General features: G+C 39.1%; 1 protein-coding gene across 2 annotated transcripts in view; it reads left to right on the top strand.

The window, feature by feature from the left end:
- LOC108676926 (somatostatin receptor type 2) overlaps positions 1-18,886 on the top strand; it is a 68,941-nt gene that overhangs the window by 17,124 nt on the left and 32,931 nt on the right. The gene's annotated exons all lie outside the window — the stretch shown is intronic.

Raw genomic sequence — 18,886 nt, 5'->3', positions numbered from 1 at the left:
GACCCGTGACTCAGAACTATGGCATGGAACCGTGACTCAGAACTATGGCACAGACCCGTGACTCAGAACTATGGCACAGACCCGTGACTCAAAACTACGGCACAGACCTGTGACTCAAAACTATGCCACAGACCCGTGACTCAGAACTATGGCACAGACCCGTGACTCAGAACTGTGGCACAGACCCGTGACTCAGAACTACGGCACAGACCCGTGACTCAGAACTACGGCCCAGAACCGTGGCTTACCTGCATCGGAGATGTCATCACTGTTTTGGTGTCGCCCGCATCCTCTCACTGTCGGGATCATTCGACATATTGGCCACCTGTCAGCACCACTCATTACATCGTCAAATTGTCGGCACCACTCTCTACATGGGTGACTTGTCGGTACCACTCACAACATGGAAGACTTGTCGGTACCACTCACAACATGGAAGACTTGTGGGTACCACTCACAATATGGGCGACTTGTCGGCACCACTCACAACATGGCGACTCGTCGGTACCACTCACAACATGGGCGACTTGTCGGTACTACTCACTTCATCGTTAAATTGTCGGTACCCTCACTACATCGTCTAATTGTTGGTATCACTCACTACATGTACAATGTACATGCGCGACTTGTCGGCACCACTCACTATATAGTTCATATATCGGTATCACTATCATCATCAATACTGCAAGAATGCATCGAACGACGTTAATTTTTTGTTTGCTTGCTATCACATTAAACATCAACAACATTCATGCGATAGGGTGAAGCACAAAATAATTTCTCAAAGATGCTCGCTGTTTCAAGCCTAAATCGCCACTCTGTTCACGTGTCGTCGCCGCCAAGAAAAACACTCAACGAAAAATTCTAAAATTTTCCTCGCGTGTAAAGACCCGGACTCAATTTTGTTTGCGAGCCTTATTATGCTCCCGGGAATAATAAAGAGCTATGCCAGGCGGACATGCGCAACCTGATGCAAAACTCGCGGCTTCTTCTACAGGAGTGATTAGCTTCATTGGTCGTTCGTGTTTAGCGCGGTGTACACTTAGAATGAGTAATTGGTCATATTGTCCAAATGGTGACACACTCTCTGATACCTACTTTTTGATCGTAAGGAACAGCGAGATGTCTTTTTGCTGGGGAAAACTGGATTTGGATGGCCCACACATGGGCAAGAAGTGCATCGTTATGAAGAAAATGTCCCTCAATTTTTTCAGTGTAGAGCTCTTGCGTCACCGGAACGCCGTGTCCTGAAATAGCGGCAGGTTGTTGCACTCAAAATCCGGACTGTGTTATAAGCCTGGAAAATTGGGACTCCGGTCATCTCACTTAATGAATAAAGCTTAATTTTGTTAATCTTCATTATGAGACCAAGGCTTAAGTTAAACTCAATATTGTTAATAAGGTTAAACTCAAGTTAAACATAATATTCTTTATTGTTAATAAGCATGCATAATTTTAGGAGAAAATTTATCTACTTTGTAATAGCGCTGCATCATTTGCTCATGTGTGGATGATTGTGAACCAGCTTGACTCGGCAACAGTGCGTAGTGCTGAGTGCAGAAACAGTGTCAATATTTTGACAATGAGATCCATATATTTTTCTGGGAATAGGACTATCCTGGAGTTTAAATGTCTGACGAAAATTTTCCTCGCAGTGCTATGAAAGGTATGATGTTCCCAGCCGACTCTATTGTGAACATTTTTATCCTGTTTGACGCCTACATTTTTTCATTTAATATACAAAAAAATACTATCCATTAGGGCAAAATTGAGGCTCTAACTTATATTGCATAAAACTAGGCCCACTTAAATATTTATGCCCTAAATAGTCACGTGAAAGTTTCTCATTTGCCAAAACGGCAAGAAAAGTTTTTCAGAAATCTCTTTCCAGAACTGCAAAACTTTGCAAACATAAATCAAGTTGCGAATTTGTTAACAATTTTTTGCTATCGTGCAAAATTACGCATGGGTGTTTTCTCTGCGCAAGTTTTTGCGTGTTGTTGAAGTTTAACATCGAAGACGAAGTTAGATAGGAGAAGCTCTGGCAATAGTGCTGCCTCTCATCGATGTGGGTCTGGTAAGAGATGTGCCTGAAATATTCTAGTTTAATGACGGCTGAATTCGCTCGAAAAACGCACTGTACATATAAGCCGTTCTCAGCTGTATAAATAGTATCGTGATGTGCCGTGACTCAGTACGACAGAAATTATCTTCAAAAGTGCCGTGAGGCCTTAAATTTCCTCCTGATATAATTATGGCCCATTGCCCAGTCCCACTGCAAAGCAAACTTCATTTATTGATGCCAGAGCAGAAAATAAGTCCGTAAAGTACGTATATATACGTGCGCAATTAGTATTTGGTCTTTTATTGCATGCTGATCAGCTCAACCTGCAATAAAGAGCATTATTTCTTCAAGCAGAGCAACTCCATAGCGATTTACTCTTAACAATTCGTAACTTTAATGCAAGTTATAAGATTTCTGTTAATTTCGACTTACTCTCGAAATTGATCGCTCAGTTCTCCCAATAGTTAAGAAGTAGCACTTATTGATGGCTAAATTCGGATATGCCCACCAGATATAGGCCTTCATAAATTTTACTCTTCAGCTATAGGCCATCACATTGCTCTTCAGCTATAGGCCTTCATAAATTTTGCTCTACAGATAGGCCTTCATAAATTTTGCTCTTCAGCTATAGGCCTACACATTGCTCTTCAGCTATAGGCCTTCACATTGCTCTTCAGCTATAGGCCTTCACATTGCTCTTCAGCTATAGGCCTTCATAAATTTTGCTCTACAGCTATAGGCCTTCATAAATTTTGATCTTCAGCTATAGGCCTTCACATTGCTCTTCAGTTATAGGCCTTCGCATTGCTCTTCAGCTATAGTCCTTCATATTGCTCTTCAGCTACAGGCCTTCACATTGCTCCTCAGCTATAGGCTTTCACATTGCTCCTCAGCTATAGGCTTTCACATTGCTCCTCAGCTATAGGCTTTCACATTGCTCTTCAGCTATAGGCCTTCACATTGCTCCTCAGCTATAGGCCTCCACAAATTTTGCCCCGGCTCGCCTCATGTCTTCTAGTGAGCAACGGGCGCCACGAGCGCGTGAAATTAGGCGCCCTGAGAGCCACAAAAATCGAAGGCTGGAGAAATGATGAAGGTTTCTTTGAAATTCTAATGAGCCAAGATGAGGTTCGCTAATGTGCCTGCTTACAGATGCTGCTCAGATTACCTCTCCTCGAGAACAAACCTGTATTTCCAGAGCGCGTATTAAAAGGCAAAGTATGATAAGGAATTAACTATTTCTGGACGTTAAAAATTATTTTTGTTTAAACGGAAACTGAAATAAATAGTATGGTTGACTTAAAATATGCAAAATATTTCGAAACTACAAACTAAATCCACTAATTAGTTAATTGGTAATTAAAGATGCTGAATAAAGATTTGAAGTGATTGTTATTTTATTAACTGAATATCGTACAAGCATATTTTATTATGAAGCTATTTATAGGAAGACAGAAATTATTCACCATTTAATTTCAACGTAAAGGACTCATCCAGCACATGGCTTCTCATTTATATACTGATCTGCTAGCTTAGTTGCTACGTAGCTTAGCGCCAGTGCTTTACTCTGGCAACTCTGGAATCTGAGCTGGATCATGTCAGGTCAACTCTGGACCCTGAGCTGGATCATGTCAGGTCAACTCTGGAACCTGAGCTGGATCATGTCAGGTCAACTCTGGACCCTGAGCTGGATCATGTCAGGTCAACTCTGGACCCTGAGCTGGATCATGTCAGGTCAACTCTGAACCCTGAGCTGGATCATGTCAGGGTGAATCTGTCAAGTGTGTCAAGTTTTTGCTGAATATTAAAATACTTATATTAATAATTATTATCTAAAGTTTAGTTATAACATTGTATTTTATTAGACACTTATTATAACCAGTAAGATATAGATATCAAATTTCGCAGAAAAATATTTGTTCTATGATAACGTCTCCATAAAAATATAAACAATGTTTGCCAAGAATTTTTGGTCCTGAAATTGCACGGTCCTCAACACAAGCAACATTTTCATGTTCATTTTTAATTCCGAGTTTTCAAATTAGTTTTACGCCAGGCCAGGGAATTCAATTGCGGCATCAGGTATTGTATAGCGAATTTTTCCAACGTCGGCCATTCAGCGGCCGCTTGTAATTCGTCTACAACTTGGTTTTATGTCTGCGTGTCCGCAAGTATCGCTGTAATGCAGACTTTATGGCAGAATCTGGTAACAATATTGATAACAAAATTCAAAATATTTTAAATAAAATTTGAAGCAATACCATGGTGATTTTTTGGCAGAATCTGGTAACAATTTTGATTAAAAAAAAAGTTGGCAATATTTTCAAGAAACTTTGAAGCAATACCACGGATGCCAAGAAGCGCGGAATTCAACTGCAGTGAACAATGCCCGGCAGCCAATGTTGACATAAGAATGCAATGTTCATGAGGTTTGTAATTTTGATGACATTTGCAATGTTGATATGGTATTTAATGTTGACTAGTAGTATGCATAGTTTACGGCGTTATTGCCGTGCTTTGAGACCTTTAATTACTTATGTTGCATGAATGTCTTTTGTTGTTATGAAGAATAATTTTAGCACAATTTATACCTAAAAATTTTCTTATGTTATAGCTAACTTTTTAAAATAGATTATTTTAACTTTAAAATCAATGAGTCGTAGCTTCACTGCCTCTTTTTCGAATACTTGGGGTGAAGCTATTAAAGTTTTAGTATAAGTTGAAAATGTCGTAGATGGATTCCTATATAACAGAGATGTATGCTCATAGATGGATGATATGCTCACACGTAATTCCATGGCGTTTTTTCACTTATTTACCGGTTCTTTATTTTTTTTTTTTGCGAAAAGCAGGGAACAAATGTCTATCTAAAAATAATACAGAACTGGCAACAGTAATAAAAAAGTTTAGATATACATTTTCTCAGACCACATTTTGAATGAAATAGATTAAATGCTTCGAAATTTCTTCGACGCAGTGTGGAAGTTGCGAACAAATTCATTTTCCAGTATAAACTCATTTTAATTATTAATTTTTTTAATTCAATTGCCCTAGAATCATGGGCCACGAGTTATTGGCATTTACATCCCAACAACTAAATCTGTTCGTGATGGGAACAACAGCATACATATAAGAACATGTGTTGAAAAACATATGAGAATTGTGTTGTGTTAAGAACTTATGAAGTCGAATAAGAACTTGAAATTTACTAAGGTCTAAATAACGGCAACTACAACCATCGGATAAAAATTTGCGTTTTATCGGATAAGTTTTATTTAAGCGGCAATAACAGCTACTACAATCCATGAATTAGAACTCACGTTATGTTTCACTGAAGAATAAATAACAACAAATAAAGGCATTGAACTTGTGTTAAGTTCATGACGCTTGAGGAAGTGAGGCGAGATCACCTCCACAATAAAAAATATTTGATTGCTAAGTTCATACATATAATCAGAGCTTATTGTTATAAAAGGTGATTTGAAAATGCCTAACACCAAAAATACTGCGGATAAATGAAACTTTACTCCCGAAGAGAAGCACGAATAAACACATTTTATTTAATTATGTAAGGTAATAATAATAATATAATTAAGTTAATTATGTTAAATCGTTAATGTTAATCTATAGTTCAGTAAGCACGTCCATCGAGACGTTCTGAAGTGATACAAATTCCCGTAAAAATACTGTGTTTGGTTCACCAGACTTGCATAGGCTTTAACGGCGAACTTCTGCCATTTATGGATTTTATCCCACCCAGTCCCCCCCACTCTTTTGCGGATGAGATAATAGAGGGGTTTATACAGGGGTTTATGTAGGGTTTATATAGGGATTTATATAGGGGTTCTTATAAAGCTTTACGATGGAGTTATCACCTCTGTGACAACCCCTCAACGCGCCTCGCTCGTGGACTGCGCTTCCTGTACTGCATCTTGCCTTTGCTTTTAATTTTGTTGCGATATTCTAAAATTATGAATGTGTTGTGATTTTCGTGATATTGAAAAACACACGTGATTGAAAGTCTTTCATAGTTTACTGATATTGGATCCCTTCTGTCGGTGTACTATTTTAAAGATGAAAACACCAGAACGCAAATCAAATGCGGACAGAGTTCAATTCAGAGGTTCCAATTCTCTCGTTACCCTATCTCATAATTCTGTACACACAACTGGAAAATTATATCAAATAAATTTATTAACATTGACATTATCATTAGTATATAATTGAATTACCAGATCCTTGCTGCGAACGTATTCGGTAGGCTGCTAATTTCTGCCGCGGACAATATCTAATTACCTCGTTAAGAAGACGCACTTAACTCGTCGGGCACCTAACAAGATAACGCATTAGGTGGCTGTTTGCTCTTACAGTTTTTAGCCAATTTTTCGATTTTCTCTGGTGCAAACCAAGTGTTATCGTTACCGATGATTGCCGGTGAAAACTATGAAAATAAAAACAAGTTAACTACTAAAATGAAAACAACACGAACGATGAACTGTTTGACAAGCGCTGTCGTTACCACTGTGAGACGAGTGAGCATGTAGCTCTGATAGCAAGCGTTAATTACTGTTACTACACTGTTAGAAAAATTATCGTTAACGGTATTACCGGCGTTTCAGTGGCCGGTCAGCACGTGAAAAGAAACACCGCGTCGCCGTTTTTATTCTAATTTAACACTAGAAACCCGTAAAACATCTGATAAAAACGGCGAAACAGTTTATTTTCACGGGGCGACCGGCCACTAGAACGCCAGTGGGACCGTTTTTTCACAGTTTTTTCTAACAGTGTACTGTTAATGACGTGATGTTTGGGATGTACAGCGGTACTTTGATGTGATTCTCGGGATACTCAGCAATGTATTGATGTAATTTTTATTATAGGTTAACTGAAATCACCCTTGTTTCGGCTGTGATGGACACCTCCAAGTTGCTGGTGTGATAAGTTGCAGGTTAAAGAAAGTCCATTAAGTTGCAACTCAGCTGCAGTTCCAATACCGGCGCTTTAATCTTTTATTGATAAGCAGTCTAAAAAATGACGAACGCACATTTTACATTGCAATTGAGCTTCCGCCCCAACAATGGCTCTCGGATATTTTACATTAAAATTGAGCTGCAGTCTCAAGAATGTGGCTCGGATATTTTACATTGCAGCTCAGCTGCAGTTCCAACAATGGCGCTCTGATATTTTACAGTAAAATTGAGCTGCAGTCTTAACAATGGCGCGTGGATGTTCCCCTTCAGCTGATCGGAATCTTTTTCATGCTGAGTCCTTCAGGTCGCGGGGCCGGAGGTCGCTATGTCTTGTCCATCAGGAACGACGAGTGTTGCTTGGCGTCCCGGAAGCGGCCGTCACGCGTGTACCCGCGTGACATGCAGAAGCAGATCTGGACACGTCACTCCAGGACGAAGCATGGACGCAACGTAAGCGTGGACGCAACGTCTCTCTATAAGGACGTAACTTTGGACTCAATACGCACGTATTCTAGGTCGAAGCTATGGACTCAATGCGCGCGTCACTCAAGGACAAAGCTATGGAAGCAATGCGCACGTCACTCTAGGACAAAGCTATGGATTCAGTACGCACGTCACTCCAGGGCGAAGCATGAAAGCAAAGCGCACGTCGCACAAGGACAAAGTGTGAACACAACACATACGTTGCTGTTGAACAAACCACGAAAAATATAGTACACGTCACGAAGCACGTACGTATATAGGCAGCTGTCACCACACGCGCGCACGAGGCCTGACTTCTTCATGCACGCCTAGCAAGTACGGTGCATGAACTCCGTGATGTGCTGATGGTACACAAAACACATTAAACATGCGAACATCCCACGCCAACTCTAAATGTCATGCAAACAAGTGCCAAATCGACAAGCATCTCCTTTAAATTCTTGACGATGGCTGCAGGGATTTAATGAAGAGTCGCGTGGAACGTGAAGTTTGTGAAACATTCCTTTAACGCTGCTGAACCGTTTACTTGTGAGCGCCTCCAGTCTGCGAACAGCAAGCGGTTAATCATCTATTAACTACATTAACGAGCCTAATAGCATGAAACACGACATGAAGCTCTATGGTCATCACGCTACATAAATTACAATTCGCTGCATAAATTACAATCCACTACATAAATTATAATTCGCTGCATAAATTTCTATCCACCACATAAATTTTAATTTGCTACATAAATTTCTATCCGCTACATAAATTTCCCGACGCTACATAAATCGCAAATGCTATTTCACGCTCTACCTGTTCACATTAATTTGTTTGTCTATTCACATTGAGCACTGGGCAGGTATAGCTAGTACAAGCAAAAGCATCGGATAGGAACAATAGAGAATATCCAGCCATGATTGAACTAATATTAGTCCAAACATACGGAATTAATTATATGAGGTATCGATCATTCCACTGATCCTCTTACCTACAATTCTCCGCTAAAAGAATTCACTGAAACAGGCACAGTTCCCGAGCTTTTAGATCCTCTTAAACCTCATTAATTATTTTTCCTGTTGGGATTGATCGTGCAACGTCAAAAGAATTCTTGTTTTACACCATTACCGGGAATCGACAGTTTATTTTCATTCGACCATTTCAGAAATTCACTTTAAATTATTTAGAAATCGGTTTGATGGCAAACCTAGCAATTCTAGAACAGTTTAATCTCATTGTTAAGTTGGCAACACATTCGACGAATTTAAATAATTAAAAAGATCATAGGTTCCCATATAAGAAATTAGATTCTCGAATAATGGTTACTTAAAAGTGAATAATAATTAATATTATGGTATTTTAATAATAACGATACTGAAATACTAATCATTGTTACCTGAAAAAATAAACCCAAAATAAATTAAGTGTTCCGAGTCAGCTTCGAACCGCCGAGTGTCCCAGAAGGTGGTGAACGTAATTCAATACGTTAATTAAACATTAAACGATTAAACGTTCAATTAAATCGGAGTATCTTCCTACTCTCAGATTAACATTTCGTAATTGGTTGCTGCACTGGTATTCTAAATATTTATACCCTCGCGTATTTGTACTCGTCAGTTCAAGTTAATTGCCAAGTATTGAGTACATAATTGCGTAATGGTGCAAGCCGAAGGGAGGTAGAATTGATCGAGGGCGTAAAATAAGGACGAAACATCGATGCTACGCCTGCGATACGCCCATGATTCACGCGCGGTAATCTTATAGATGAAACACATCCCGATTGGCCGTATGACGACCATGTTTTTTGGCTAGATACGGACTCCAGTCAAGTCAGGCTAAAGAAATTTCTCGGAATTCTTAATTAAAGCGTGCAGAACCATTATGCATGCATGAATCATGTACAGCACGAGAGCTAGAAAATGGGGCGCTGGTAATTTAGTAATAACAATAGGAAAAGCAATTTCATCCCGATCGCTATAATTTGTTTTTTAATTGAAATTAAAATATAAACTTAATTAATTCGAACCTGCAGCTATGATTTGACTCCATTTACTGATTTAATATCGTAGCTCAACTTATATACGTACTTGCTAGGTGATTCCAAAGGCCTTCATATCTGAGTTAACGAGGAAAGGTCAAAAGCTTTTTTGCGCCGGAGAAAGCTGATCACGTTGGAATTATGAGGAATTAAGGCCGAGTGAGAGCAACATTTGCCGTCGCTTGTTGGTCAAAAACGAGCCGCTTGTCTGCCACAATATGACCTAATTGCAGCTCATCACAACCAACGACCAAATCAAGGCCTGAAAAATGCTCTTGGGCTGATCCTCAAACATTATTCAGAACCGCAGGAGTGATATGAATGGTTGAATCTAAAGCAATAACGAAGGGGAAGGAGAGTTTAAAACTAAAATGATGGGGAGGTGAGGCTGAAGAAAAAATGATGGAGACGATGATAGAATGAGGTGAAGCTGAAGCTCGAAGATTGCGAGTCATAAGTGGTACGGACTATAATATATATATGAGAGAATGAAGCGACGATCGAAGGAATTGGTCCGTTCCAAGCGAGAATTGTGAAGACCGCAATGGGAAATGGTTTGTGTGTCAAGCTAAAACCATGAAGACGGCAGAAGGGCGCATAACTTCTACATCTGAAGATTTTTCGTTCTGGACTTCCGCTGGCTTATCTCCCTCATTTTGATGCGCTCCTTCACCCTGATTTGTGTGGCATGACTGTGTCGGAGATCCTTATGATTTGAGTTCCCCCAGGTGCCTCGGATATAAGTGTTTTAGAATCTCCGCATATTTTTAAACAGAAACCTTGCCGCAATTTTTGCTTACAGTTTTCATCCTTCTGAAATTTATAATATCGATAGTTTTAACCTTCTTTGTCACCTATATTTGTACTTTGGTTTCAAATTATTTCGCGTGAATTTGACTTTTCGCTGTTTATTGTATAGACATATTGTTAATTTCTGAACTGACGATGGAGATGGTCTGAAAATTGATACTTTGATTAGGATATGATGAAAATTTGTTGGCATTTTCTTGTCATTTAAGTTTTCGATAAAGAAATAAAGCTTGCACCAAAATAATTATACGATTAAAACAACGGGAAGTGTTGTGTCGAAAGTAAAGATCGTGATGATGGCAAAGGGAAGTTGTGCGTTCCAAGAATGAATTATGTCGAGGAAGCCGAGTGAATTTGAGTGAAGCGTCCAAAGCTATAACGATAAGGACTCATGCAGAGAGGGAAATTAATATCAACCTGCGGATGCATAGCTCAATTACCACGCTCTGATCGAGCTTCACTTTAAAATCTGTTATGAAATTGCACTGACCTCGATTCTTGTAAGGAATCGAATAATGTAGCGCGTTCCTGTAGTTTACCGTCAACGGGAACCGTGTTATTGCAAGTCAAATTTTATTATCCTCCAAAATATTGTTATAAAGCGCACCTTAGAGTACGGCTTCTTGTAAATGAATCGATCTGCATAGCACCGCTCAGGCTTCTCATGTAAACGTCAGTAGGGCTTTTGATGGGTAATTTTTGTTCAGTCATTTGCGGAGAGTTTGTTTCGTACACTTCAAGCGAAATAAAGTTGAATATGGTTCAAAATTTCATTTGAATTTGATATTTATTTTTATCCGTGAGTTCAAAATAATTTTATTTGATTTCGGATGTTCACAATTATGAAGCAATATGTGTCAACGCCCGTGCCGAGTATTTCTATCCTGTTTATGTAAAAGCATTCAATTTTCACGGCTCATCGATCTCTGATAGCAAAAGTTGCGAAATTTCTTGATGCATTGCTTAAAATAGCATTAACGTATTCAAAGGCGCTCCAGGAACGACAAGAAATATGTTTTGATTTTTTTTCAGTGCAACTGGCCGAGGTCAATGATCCTTGCTTAGAATCCACAAAGCATGAATTTCCAAGAAATTTATCCAAAGTTTTTATTTGTGACCATAAAATGTGACTCTAAACTATGCGATTCAACCACAAGCACCATTAAAAATTATATCCATTCGAATGAAATTTAGTATTGTATCTTTTCAGTATCAGCTTTAGACTTTTTACTTTCAAAGTTTTTGGAGAGTTATATCGATCCTTTAATTTACAATGCTCGTTATGAGTTTATAAACTATCACTATAAATCTTCCTATATAATTAAGTATTCTGCTTCGAAATATCTCCTAACTACATCGTCATTCTAGCTAACTAAACCAACTTGCCAGTTAGTGGCAGTAGAAATGCTCTGTTTAAAACATGAACCATGGAGGCCACTCGTCGACCCATAATAATTCAACAAGAAGTCCCAGCTAAGTTTGAAGTGCATGCGATTGTTTGGTTAGTAAAGTAAGGAAGTGATATTGCTCTGTAAGAAATACTAATTTCAGATTACGTCTTCCACGTTTGCTTAATGTTGAAGAGCTTTCACTTGAGTTCATTCTGTCCACTCATACCACTAAACTTAATGAAATATTCTCGGAAATACTGGGTAAGTGATTTCTTCATATTTACCTTGGCCAGAGGCTTTTAATTTATGCAAATGGAGTAATTTTTATTCAGCAAGTCGCACGTCACCGGACGCTAATTTGCGGTGGTTGAATTTTACTGAATTCTGCAGACATATCTCATCACGTTCCCCTAAGAATCTCCCTTTCATAATAACGTCGGTGATCTTCAAATATTTGTCTGGGGTCTAATTAGAGATGGGGCCTTGCTCGCCTCACTTTCAGTCTGCCAAAAATACACACCGCGGCCTGCGGGGCTAAAATTAATTGAAAACCTGAACCTAATTTTGCTCCGTGCAGCGAGGTGTCGATCCTATGAAATATTGCAATTAAGCTAATTTTATGGCTTTTTAAAGTTTCATTAACTCGAAATCACTGGCGACGACTACGCAATATAAACATCTTATAAAACTCAGCAATAAAATCCATTTGCATTTCTTTAGTAGATGGAACGAAATTATGTGACACATGAGGCTTTGAACATATGGCATACGTCTCGAAGGCATCAACTCGTTACCAGTTGTATTTATATAGGTCAAGTGATCTGTAATTCAATATCTGGATTGAAACTAGTAAGGAAAGGAAGCTAAAGTTGCCTAATAGATGAATACTTCATCACGATACAATTATAGGAGTATTATTCATTTTTAGAGTGACCCTCTGGTCATTAAGATGATTATATTAGAGCTCTATAAAATGAAACATGCACAATAGAAATAACATTATGATAGTTTTTACATATTGCGTCCCTCAAGTAACCAAAACTATTATGAAATAAATACATAACTATGCTCTACACCTATATTTTATTATGATTCTCCAATAATAAAGATGATGAGGCTGAGCTTTAAAACCTAGAACATATATTTTAAACACATTTTTATGAGGATTTTTGCCCATTGTAACCTTTAAAAAGGCTATCTGAATATTAGGGAAGCTTTTCCATGCATAAAATATTTTTTCAGATTTTGGAGAGTTTCAAACGATCCTCGAATCATGAATAAATCAACCTTAATTGGGTTCTAAAATTTTGCATTATTTTTCATCACATCTACAACTTCTCCAGACTATTGTGAAATCGAACTCCAAAAAGTTGAAAAATCACTATACCCTATTGCCTATAGGTCAATAATTTTATTTTGGCATTGTAATCATTAGAAACCGCAGAAAGAGTGAGAAAACGCAATTTAAGAGTAATAAGGTGATATATTATTTATGAGTAAAATTTATAATATATTGCCAATTTCAAACTGGTCTCGAACATGGATTCCTCTTTTAACGAGGGTTGAGATTGTAAACTCAAATTACTTCAGTTCAACATTACAATGACAGCTTTGGAGAAAATTTGAACAAAGGTTTCTTAAATGTAATGAATAGTTAATTTCGATAAGCGATAGATTCGTTTCGTGCCCATGCGTTACCGGCAGTACCCATGAGGTGTCTACACGATCATATTGGGATGAATCTCATACTCATTTGTTTATCATAATTTTGCACCGGCTTTGCGTAACATAACCAGCCTAACTTAATTTGACTGGCATAACTTAGCTGAACCGGCTGATCTTAATTTAATTAATAACAGTTCCCTAGGGTGGGGTCAGGTTACCCCCGTCGCAGCACCGACGCTGCACCAACATCGGTGCGCTGTACCCAGTGCCCCCCGCCGGGGCACCGACGCTGCACCCAACATCGGTGCGCTGTACCCAGTGCCCCGCCGGGGCACCATCCAACATGCTGCCACTCGTCGATAATAAAAACAGCGGTCGAGAGCCGTATAGACTTGCTCGAGCTTCAACAAAGAAAATTTTGTGGGCGGGTGGGAAAGCTGCGCAATGGAGGAAGTTCAAAGCCTAAATGGCTTTCCAGTTTGGCTCACGATGGGAACCATGTTAGTTTTGGTATTGCGTTCACTCGGAAGTCTATATTGAAGTTTCCTGGGTACACACTGCGGCGTGAAGGCCATTCACTACATTGCACATCACTTCTTTTTCTCCACGAAAGTGTCAAAAAAGATTCACCGTTGAGACTCTAATGCATGTGAAAAGAGTTGCTTTGAGGCGTTTTGGGGCATAATATGCCTTCGAACTCTTAGCCATTCTCTCCTGCGACCATTTCATTCGTATTCAGAATAATGGAAATATTTGCAGTTTGAAAACTCGAGGCTGGTAAAGGCGTCAGGGCCAAGCAGCTGGCAATTTTATATTTAAGGGTATTCAGACACCGCCAAATATCTGTCATTCAGTTGATTCCAATATTGACTGAGTTCAATATTAATATTGGGTGAGTGAGCTCAAAATGTTATTATTGTCTAAATCATAAATTATATAATTAAGGACCGTATCTGAGCGTGAACTGAGAGAACATTCTGTGACAAAAATTTGAAAAATTTAAATCTCAAATAATTGGGTTGGTAACTCCATCCTAATAACTCTGTGGGAGAGCCACAATTGAAAAGCGATGGAACGGCAAGCAAAGTTGTGGGCTTTCTGTTCACAGCTGTCCTCACAGATCAGCTGATAATTCAACGTTTTGTTGGGCATATACGGTTACAATTAGGTGCGCATATAGTGCCTGAAGAAATTGACTAAACGAGGTAAATTTTGGGCTCCGTTTTGCAGCAATGGGCGCATGGAGCATCAACAAGTGGGCCACATACTTGCGAAGAGTTGTTACAGAAACGTGGCTCCAATTCGAACCGCAGTGACGCTAATTGAATTCCGATGATTCGGCCGCGAAAATATTCATAGCCACTCAGCTGGACTCGCTCATCTACGAGGAAATCGTGCGCACGACATAATAAACGCTTTGAACAAGCCTTCAGATGTTTTTTGTCACCTGTGCATAATTTAAGTACAAGTACGCTTTAAAATTAAATTTAAGTACTTCTGATCGTTCTGCATAAAATTTATCAGCAATCCCGCCGATACTCGTACATGTTTGCAGATGAAACTTTGCCCCCAATGGGATGCCTGTTGGAGACCACCACAGCCGTGCTACGAATTAAATCAGTAATCATGATCCATCATGATCCATTCGCCCAAAAACAGAGCCTCCCACACTTCTGGACTGTAATAGTATTGGGCCGCATAGCCATAAGACAGATTACATCTCCTAAAGTAGACCAATCAGCCCGCAGTAAAACATCCTGCCATAGTATGTCCTAGCATCGTCTGCCAATGCGCGAAAAAATTCTTCACCACTCTTACAGAGGGCGTCGGAACCTTAAACTCTTCGAAGGACAATAGATTTTAGAACAAGACTCTACTATTTGAAACCCAACCTCAGATGCTGTGAACGAAAAATAACGTAATTTAACGATGCTCCGGAATTTATATTCAATCCACGGCCTGGTGGTGCACGGCAGGTTTCGTGCAGTTCCCCTGACGGGCTAGGCTGACTGGTCGCAGTCCGTTGTACGCTATTTACAGTTCGAATTTCCAGCAGTTCGTCAGGGTATGAAGTGATGTTTTGATGCAACGTCCATTGGTGGACGACCATTACACTGTGGGCTACTCACTTCAGAATATGGCGGTGTAAAGCTCTTAATTTTCGAAGCAAGTTGATATCATGGGTTGATATCTGATTCCTAACGGCAGGCCTAATCCGCGGCTGATTGGCGGTCGTACGGGAATATGCTAAGCGTCACATTCAAGGCTGATAGGTGCTTCCCGCCAAATCCCAAATGGCTCCGAACAAGCATTTTCAATTTTGTCATAACTGAATTTTCGTACGAGAACTTTTGGTACTCGTGACTAATTTTGAATTCAATTTAAAGAGCGTTATCATGTATACGAAAAATTGAGGCAGCTCTGTATGAAATTCTAGGGCGACTGACGTTACGTTGCCGATTGATTGGTAGCTTCCGGTACCGAAACAGTTGTTGCAAAATCTGTAAAGTTTCGATATTTCTGCACTTTATATCAATGGTGTTTCTACTTTTTGATTAATAGTCCAACATTAGCTCCAAGGAATGTTAATTTTGTTTACCTTCTTACGATTTTGGCTAACCTTGAATACACACATTCGGGTCTTTCTGAACTCCATTTAATATTATCAGTCATTTAAAATTATCCTTTAACTTGAATTTTAAGCGTAGAATGACGACAATGACCGTACAGTCAATTCTGAAAGGCACCCAGCATGAGGCTATACACTCGGGTGGACGACACTCTAAAAAAACGCATTAACTGTAATTCATTCCATAAATTGCAAATTAGGACACCTTTCCTTTATGTGTTCCGAGAAGTAATCAAGCCTGGACCTGCCACCTTCGATTTTCCAATCGAATTCGAGGGTTTGGACAGATACGTAAACTAATTAAACTGTTCAGTTGGATAGACTCCGTGCCTGAAAGTGAACATTTTCCGCAGCGATTTTTTAACTCACTCTCCCCACTATAACCGTTGATTCTCGTCGCTATTCAGGTCACTGTAAATATATTTTTTTAAACGCACTCTTTTCCGCAATACGTAATGTGTTTTTATCAATTTTTAAATCGTGTATATTCGATCATTTGAAATCACCCGTTGATGAAAAAAGGGAAAGCTTTAACTGCAGGCCCGCAGTTATCGGAACGCTTTTCAACGAAGAATTTTTATTTTTAAGATAAGGCAGCACATAAATTTCAAAGGGACATTATAATGAGCGGCCTAATTTCCGCCTGTCGATGTTTCTTGTCGTGGCACGATCGTTAATTTCTTGAATTTTACAGGGTGCATGTTTTGATGGGATGTGTGATTTGACTTGGATAGAACCTCCAAGGCGGAGGCTTTGCATTAAAACTTTACCTGGAATTAAATCAGTAATCATGTAATCACTGAGGTCTCGTCATAGACCCATTGTAAATTGTCAATATTGCCAATGATTGATTGATTTTGAATTGCCTTTCTACCTTTTGATTGATTGATTTTTGAATTGTCAGCTTCTTTACATTAACACTGCCTATAGTGTGAATCGCTGTGGTCGCTTGCAGCTACGCGAAAACGCTGTCTGTTTCATTAGAAAGTACTAATTTCCATGGGCCTATTTTTTCAGTGCCAACACTTCTATTCTATTCTATTAGACATCGTGGCGTGTCGGTGTAGGTTGGTGTTGTGTACTATAAATATGATAAGTTTGATTCGAAATTATTTCGTAATTTGTAGGATGTTTCTGCCGTTAGAATAACGTTCGTTACGTTTGTTTTTCTTTTTTTTATGTAAAAATCAGAGCGTTGTAATTTTTCGCGGAAATCTAAAGCTCTGAATTATTTTTTGACTAGCTAATTGAAAATTGAAATTTCTCTAAACTCATTACAGAAGGGCAATGAAGCGATGAAGTTTTTTTTTACATTTTTGGAGCCTTAGGACTAAGTTGTTCCAATCGAGTCCTGTTTTTTCGATATAATGTTAGGTCTTGTTTAGATTTTATGTCTGTCCCTCATTTTTAGTTTTTCAAACTGATGATGGAGCTGGACTCCAAAACGTTTTCAATATCGATATGGTGAATTTGTTTGGTGTTTTCTTTGCTTTTAAATTCCTTGTAAACATGCGATACAAGCAGACTGATAATATGAGGTCTAGATATGAATGTGACAGTCTGATTCATACAATAGATAGCTAAGAATGTGCCGCTAAGAATATGATCCAATTATGGCTTTCAAGATTTCAGAAAACGTTTCTAAAAAATCTGAAGGACTAAAATCCCAGTTACTAACATTACGACAATAATTCTTATTTCATGGGAGAATCCAGAAAAACATTATACTCAAGTTCTGCCTAGGGAGGGCATTTATCGTTACTGTATTGAAAATACCAAAAAAAAACTTGATTATTATTTTATTTAGTAGCTTGGAATTTGAGAAACAGAGATAACTTTCGTGGCGATCAGAACGGTCCACATTCGCGTCAATCGTGTGCACAAGTTGCTGCACAGTGTGAATCGTGTGCACCAGTTACTGCACAGTGTGGATCGTGTGCACCAGTTACTGCACAGTGTGGATCGTGTGCACCAGTTACTACACACAGTGTACGTGGTTCGTATGCACCAGTTGCTACACACAGTGTACATCGTGTGCACTAGTTGCTGAACACAGGCTCAAGAAATTTCCTGCGCAACACTCAAAGTTTTCACGATTGTCGCGTTTCCTCAACCGCCATTTTGGAAAACTGGCGGATGAAATTCGATTTTAAATTCGGAAGCTAGTTTTTTAGGCCAACAACACAGGAAAAACAGCGAGACTTTGACAACGGCGCTCGCAGACCAGCGGATGCGCCGCGGAGACAGGGAGGAATGTCCTCACAGAATTGTTTATCCAATCTACCTCACATACGAGCAGGGCCCAGTATAGATGGATAGCATATCCAATCTACCTCACATACGAGCTGGGCCCAAGTATCCATGGATAGCATATCCAATCTACCTCACATACGAGCAGGGCCAAGCATCGATGGATAGACTATCCAATCTACCTCACATACGAGCAGGGCCAAGCATCGATGGATAGCATATCCAATCTACCTCACATACGAGCAGGGCCCAGCATCGATGGATAGCATATCCAATCTACCTCACACAAGAGCAAGCTCAACCTCTAGGCAGAAATAAAAGCTTACAATTATAAATCAATTATTCGGTAGCCTGAATGCAACTGGGGATTTGGTGGTCCATTCATATACATTCTGTGTGATAGTCCGGAAAGAAGAGGCTGTAAAAATAAAAAAAAAGTTGCAAGTCCCTTTGACACTTTATTTCGATATGTCTCACTCACTATATATTCTGATTCTTTCTCAGGAAATAAAGAGACATTTCGTAAACTAAAGTCAAAATTATTCAACACTGGAAAAAAGTGTAAAAGTAAATTCATTGAGTTCAAGTATAAAACCAAAGCAA

This window comes from Hyalella azteca, unplaced genomic scaffold (assembly GCF_000764305.2).
Source record: "Hyalella azteca isolate HAZT.00-mixed unplaced genomic scaffold, Hazt_2.0.2 contig13027, whole genome shotgun sequence".
In the NCBI taxonomy this organism is placed as follows: Eukaryota; Metazoa; Arthropoda; class Malacostraca; order Amphipoda; family Hyalellidae; genus Hyalella; species Hyalella azteca.
Note: the sequence above shows the minus strand (reverse complement) of the source record. Positions and strands in the feature narration are given on the sequence as shown.